General features: G+C 53.5%; 1 protein-coding gene across 1 annotated transcript in view; it reads left to right on the top strand.

Moving 5' to 3' along the window:
• The first annotated feature begins 245 nt into the window (after positions 1-245).
• Positions 246-6,018, top strand: part of PHOSPHO1 (phosphoethanolamine/phosphocholine phosphatase 1) — a 12,568-nt gene continuing 6,795 nt past the window's right edge. Inside the window, exons 1-2 of the mRNA XM_035899923.1 lie at positions 246-287; positions 1,640-1,704. The gene's annotated coding sequence lies outside the window, so the exon portion shown is untranslated. The remainder of the gene's footprint in view (positions 288-1,639; positions 1,705-6,018) is intronic.

The raw sequence follows: 6,018 nt of genomic DNA, 5'->3' as shown, positions 1-6,018 counted from the left end.
GGGTATGTGCGATACGCGCTTGCATTTGTAATCCTTATGCTGTTGTCCGTGGTCTAAGGCGCTTCACCATGTCCTGCAGCAGAAGCGCCTTGTAATGCACAGTTTGAACGCATCTGAAAGTGAGAAATTCTATCAAATTTTCCACCAAAAAGGAAACACAACTTTTGTTTGAATTCCCTTTCCTGAAAAACCTGCCAAACTCCTGGGCAGAGCGCAGAAGCAGACTGAAAGTCCCCTGTTGAAGTCATCTATTAATTACTATCTTCCACTTGGAGAACTCTGTACAGGTTCGTTACTGTTAATTTTAATCAACGTATACAGCAGCAGCTGGATATTTTTCATCTTGTTTCTGCACAAAGGAGAGATTTGTAATGGCGCTGATGCTGATCGGTTGAGGCTGTCTTCCCAAGAAACTACGCGTCTCGCTTTTCCTGAACAAGGGTCTGGTTCCCCAAAGGGTCAGCTGAAGCCGTTGAGGCTGAGCTGACCGGTTACAGGCTTGGCTTGGAGGTGAGCAGGGAAAAATACCCTTACCTTGCGGGGACAGTAGGGTGGGTTGGTCTTTCTGATATGCCACCGAACTAATGTGCTTTCCCAGGATAAGAGGAGGCATTGAGGGCAGGAATGAACACCCAGTGAGCAGCTTAAAGACAGGCGCGCACGTCGTCCATTCGGAGTTACTGCTGTGGAAATGGTTACCCCCAAAGAGCAGGAGGCTCTACGGGTGAGCTGCAAAAGGATTGCCTTTTCTTCCTGGTTCAGAGTAGAAGGTATAGGAATGAAACCATCGTAGGAGCAGAGATTTTTGTTTCTCCTTGCTGTTCACCATGGTCCAGCTGGAAAAAATGGCTGGCAGGCAGTGTTCAGAAAGCCCCTTGGGCGTTCCCGGACACGCGCAGGCCATCTCGGGGGGGTTTTCCCCCACACACAACTGCAATTTGAAAAACAAACTTGGATTTGTTCTGAGAAGTACTGCTTCACTCTGGCCGACTTGCTGCTAACGTTGAGGTTACAGCCCTCGTGGCCAAGAGGGATTTGGTGATGTTGCACCTTTCATTCTTCGACCTGTAATTCCGAAATGGTTGTGAATAGATTTTGGAGATGTGTTGTGTGTGTGGTTTTAGTTTGTTTTTGTTTCGGTTTGGGTTTTTAGTGCAGCAATAACCAATTTGTAAGATTTCCTGAGCAGCCTGGGAAGGTTACGAAAATGAGTTGTTGCTCCGTTCAGAAGCCGTAACTTCGCGTGTTTCTCAGAAATGCATAGTAAGGATTTCTCCCTACATGAAGAGTTGCATCATGTGTTAAAGGAAGGGGGAAGGATGGGCGTGCAGGGGGCTAAGATGTTTAGACTTTCTCCCAAACCCCCACTGGAGTTAATGCATTTAGGTTTCGAATGAGAGCTGGCGCTAGCAAGAAACAAAAGGAAAACAACGAAGTCAGGAGAAGGCTGCAGCGCAGACCTCAAGCAGCCAAACTGCTGACGGCCCCGCCAGCGGCAGCGCTGGACCGAACAAACAGCGGGGATCTGAAGTCGTTGCTTGTGTCGGACCTCGTGCTTACTTGACCTGAACGAAAGCGAGCGTGTTCTGGCTAAGTGCCGTTTCTGTTTACAGTCTTAATTTTGCAATTTCATCTTCAGATTGCCTCAACTCTGTTTTGCCGGTCGCCTGAGAATGATAATCAAGGGGCAGCTGATAGTGGAAGGTAACTTTGTCCGTCGCAGTCGTTCACGTGCGCCGCGTGCTCCCCTGCGCTGCGCCTTCGAGGGGGATGTGCGAGTTAGAAAGGAGGGGATGTTGTGTGCGTGTCTGAATTGGGAGCTGCAAAATAATTGTGCAGCCGTGCGCTGGCACGCCTGAGAGCTTGCAAAATGAAAGACTGAGACAGCGTATTACAAAACAGCTTCCAGTTTTGCTTTTCAAACAGGAGTTCAGCCTTCCCTCTTCCCTGAGTAACCCCGACGCAGGGCGATGCATTGGAGTGTCGTGTGCGTACTTTCCCTGTAAGATACTGGTATGCTTTCATCTCCATGCTGAAAACTCTCAGCCCCCCTCCTGTGTCCTGTGCAAACTACTTCACACCTTTACCAGGAGGACAATTTTCTCAATAAGCTTTGCTAAAACCAGGAAGTTTGTTAGAGAAGAACTGTTGTAAAGGAGAACTCGCTATTTAAGGGTTTCCAGTGGTGGTTACTGGTGTGTCTGCTTGAGCAGCCTGGGATTAAATTTAGCGTATCGCTGTCGGATGAGTCAGTGTCCCTGCTCTGCAGATGTGGAACGGAGCGCCCTGCCTGGCGCCCTGCGAGCCAGCGACAGTGGGACCGGAGCCCTGCGTTACTTGGGTCCAGGCTGCTGCCCTAACCGCAGGATCGCCCTTTCCCTTTCCAGTCCTTTCTAGATTTTCTACACAATTTCCTCTTCAAGGTTTTTCAGGCAGTAGATAGCGTTACGTTATAATAAAGCAGATAAGGATCGGTCGCCTCTCTTGTTCTATTGGAGCGACTACGTACAGGCAAAACGCTGTGAATGCAGAAAACGGGAATTGGGAAATCTTGCTCCTCTGGCGGTGTGTCTGATTGCTTAAGCTGAGCAGGGAGCAGGGCGCAGCCTGTGCTTCAGCTGGAGGTGTCTCAGAATAATGGCACATAAAATTAGTTCAGGCTGAAAAATGATTCCTTCCAAGACAGCCCAAGCATGAAGGTGTCGGCTTTCTGTTAAGCCTTAAATATCATTAATAGTCCACAGGTCTTAGATGACACTTGAAACGAAAGCCTGGGTCCCGTTCCAGCTCTGCTTTGGTGACTGCGCTCCGATTCCCGTGTGACCCCTTGGTTTCAGCAGGCTGAGGTGTCCCGTGCCTCCCTTTCTCAGAAGAGCTCCTGGAGGGCGCTGAAAGAAAACGCACCCTGTGTCAACGGGGGGGCCGAATTGGGTCTTGGCTGCGCCATGGCCTGGTTCCCAGGGCTCCGAGGGCTTTGAGGACGGGGAGCGCCGAGGCAGGGGTTACCCAACTGCCCGTTCCAGTCACAGGTTTGTCATGGGAAATGATTCATGGGCCATTGCCAAGGCAACCAGGGAGCGTGTCAGAATACGCTACCGTACCTGGAGTTTGTGCCCCAAAAGAAAGCTTTTAGGAGTCGTACGTTTAGGAATTTAGGATTGTTAATTCATAGGAAGACTCCTACCTGGCCTGAAACATGGTCTCGTGCTCTGTGAAAACATAAGCTTTTCGTTACCGCCAGCAAGCCACTGGATTTTATTGCACAGCGTCTCATGGATCTTCATTTACTGGGTTTAGGCAAATATTTCGGTTGATTACAGCAATCCCTCCGCTCTGCGTGGATACACGCATAGCGTTACATCGGCACAGGAGGCAACTTCGGGGGGCTAAGTTCATTTCAGCTAATTAACTTGTGTGCGTTACGTTGCTGTCGTAGCTCTTGGCTTTCCCCACCCCGCACAGAAACCCCAGCGGGTTGCGATTTCGTCTGTGCCCTTTCTGTTGAGGAGCAGACAGACAGATCCGCAGGAGGAGCAGACAGACAGACAGATCCGCAGGAGGAGCAGACAGACAGACAGATCCGCAGGAGGAGCAGACAGACAGATCCGCAGGAGGAGCGCCTCAGCCAGGAGATGGCAGTGGAGCGGGTCGCTGCCTGCATCTGGAAGAAGCAAACGAGGTGGATGAAGGAAGGCAGCTTGCTCCTCTGACGGCGCTGACGCTGGAGCCCGTGCCCAAAGTAACGTACTGAATTAGGAGACGTTTCCAGTTTGCAGCTTGTTTTTAATGAATTGCTGATGTCCCTGATACCTCCGATTTTCACGTTGCTCTAGTTGCATTTCCCCAGCCAGAGCCACTGAACGCTCCAAGGCCGTGCTGTGGCTGCTGTGACTCTTCCCGGTGGCTCTGGCCAGCAGAATTGCCTGAGCTCGTTTATGAATTGCACGGAGACCCCGGAGAGTTTTGTTCTCGAGTGTTTTCTAAATATGCTCAGCAACTTGAGGCTGCAGCGAGAGATTTGTCACCTCGGTCGGCCTCTTTAGAAACCGTTGCGATGACTGGTGTCAGTTGTTAGGCCGGACGACTGGCGAGGAGGAGGAGGAGGGTTTTTAGGCTTGGTTTCTGACAAAGCAGGCAGGGATCGAGCAGGGTTTCCAGCCGAACGAGTGCGGTGCGCGTTACCAAGCGGGCTGCGGTGCCGGGGCATGGTGTGCTCTTCCCCGGCGCAGTGCTGTGAGAGCGGCCGGTGCCGCTGACCTGCAGCGTGGGAGGTGGTTGGCGTTACCCGTGCGTCTCTCGCGCCGCTTCAGCAGAAGCTTATCCCACCTGATAAAAAGCCCTGTCCTGTGCCTGTGCTCCCTGCTTTCTGCGTGTTCTGTAGAGCAGAACATATAAAATACTTGCACTGCTGATGAGTGGTGACCCTTACCTCTCCTCTAGTGCGTCCTCGTCTCTTCCTTAGTGACTTTTAGCATTAAATATAAAACCTGAAGCCCATGAGAAGCTTGGGGAGACCTCGGCTCGGGCCGGTGCACCCTGTGCTGAGCAGAGCTGGCCAGCGCTTTGTCCGGTGGCCCGACTGCAGGAGATGCCTGGGTGGAATGAAATGAATGGAGTTTGCTGTCTTGCTGCTTGTTAGTTCTTGAGGTTTTCTGTGATATTGACCATATAAATATTATTCGGCCCCTGAAAATGGCCATAAAAGAAGTGCTGTGTGTTCGAGAACACTGTGGTGAGGAGATGGCGCGAGGTGAGCGGCTCTACCTGAAGTTCCCTCGGCCGTGTGCCTCGAGGCCTGAGCGACAGGGATGTGCCCCCCTCCTGGGTACAGGCAAGCTTCAGTTTTACTCTGAGTGTCCCCAAAATACATGTGGCAGACCAAGGAGGTCTGGCACAGGCGGCCAGATTGATTTCATGGGGGGCACTGAACTGACCCCAGCCTCTCTTGTGTGCTGCGGGATGGAAATAAAGCAAGGGGGGTGGGGTGGGGTGGGACAGACGGACAGACAGATGGCTACGTGGGCATTGTGGGCTTAGGGTTGCTTATGTGGTGGTGCAATCCACTCGGTGGTGAAAAAACCAGGAGAAACTTGGAGCAGAGCGTGCTTGTGTGTGTGTTACACCCGTGGTGGGGATTCGGCGCGTTCCGAGGAGCCTGCCGGTCTGCTCGGGGGTTGCCAGGAGCTGGGTCAGCCCAGTGCGGAAAGCGCTGTCCTCGCTTGCTCTCCGGGGTTCTCAACAGTGGAAAATCACTGGGATACAGGATCACCCTTGCCAAACTCCTCCGTCTGTGATGTTTCTGGAATGATCTTTGCCCTGCTGCCTTTCAGTGGGATGGAGACAGAAGGCAGCGGAGAATTTGCCCTTTTGAGTTGCCCACTGGCCTTGCACCCGCGAACGCCGACTCCTGTGCTGGCAGGAGCTGGTCGAACTCCGCGGGGGGTGATGCCAAGGGGGAAAGGGCAGAGCCCGGGCTGTGTCAGAGCGCCAGCACGGCTCAGACTAAACAGATGATAAAACATTTCCTTGATAACCAGGGCGGTTTCTCAGGAGGGGCCGGGGCCTGCAGGCGCGTGTGGGTACGCAAAGGTCGCCGTCCCGGAGTGGGGGGGAGCAAGGGCTGTTCAGAGCGGGCTCGGAATAGCGACGCTTTGCCTGCAGAAATGCTCCGAGCTCTGCTCCTGGCTGGGGCTGGCGCCGAATTTTGCCGAACGAGGAAAATGTTGGGAGTGTTGGGGGCTACGGCTTGAGCGCTCGGACTACGTGGCGTTCCCCGGCCCGGCGGCGGGCAGCCCGTGTCCTGCCCAGGGAGGGAGCAGAAACCCTTGGGTTCGCAGCCCTGCGCCTGCTGATTGCCCCCTTCCATTCTGGGACACCGCTCATTAAAAAGGCGAACCCCGGCCTCTGGGGTTTTGAGGCCGCGCTGCCGCCTGCCCTCCCTGCCCACACCCTCCGCCTCCAGCCTTTGAACAAGCTCCCTCCTTTCGCTGGCGCAGGCGCCCCCCCGGCCGCCGGGGC

Source organism: Egretta garzetta, unplaced genomic scaffold (genome assembly GCF_000687185.1).
Source record: "Egretta garzetta isolate BGI_Z169 unplaced genomic scaffold, ASM68718v1 scaffold498, whole genome shotgun sequence".
Lineage (NCBI taxonomy): Eukaryota > Metazoa > Chordata > Aves > Pelecaniformes > Ardeidae > Egretta > Egretta garzetta.
This window is presented reverse-complemented; position numbering and strand designations above follow the sequence as displayed.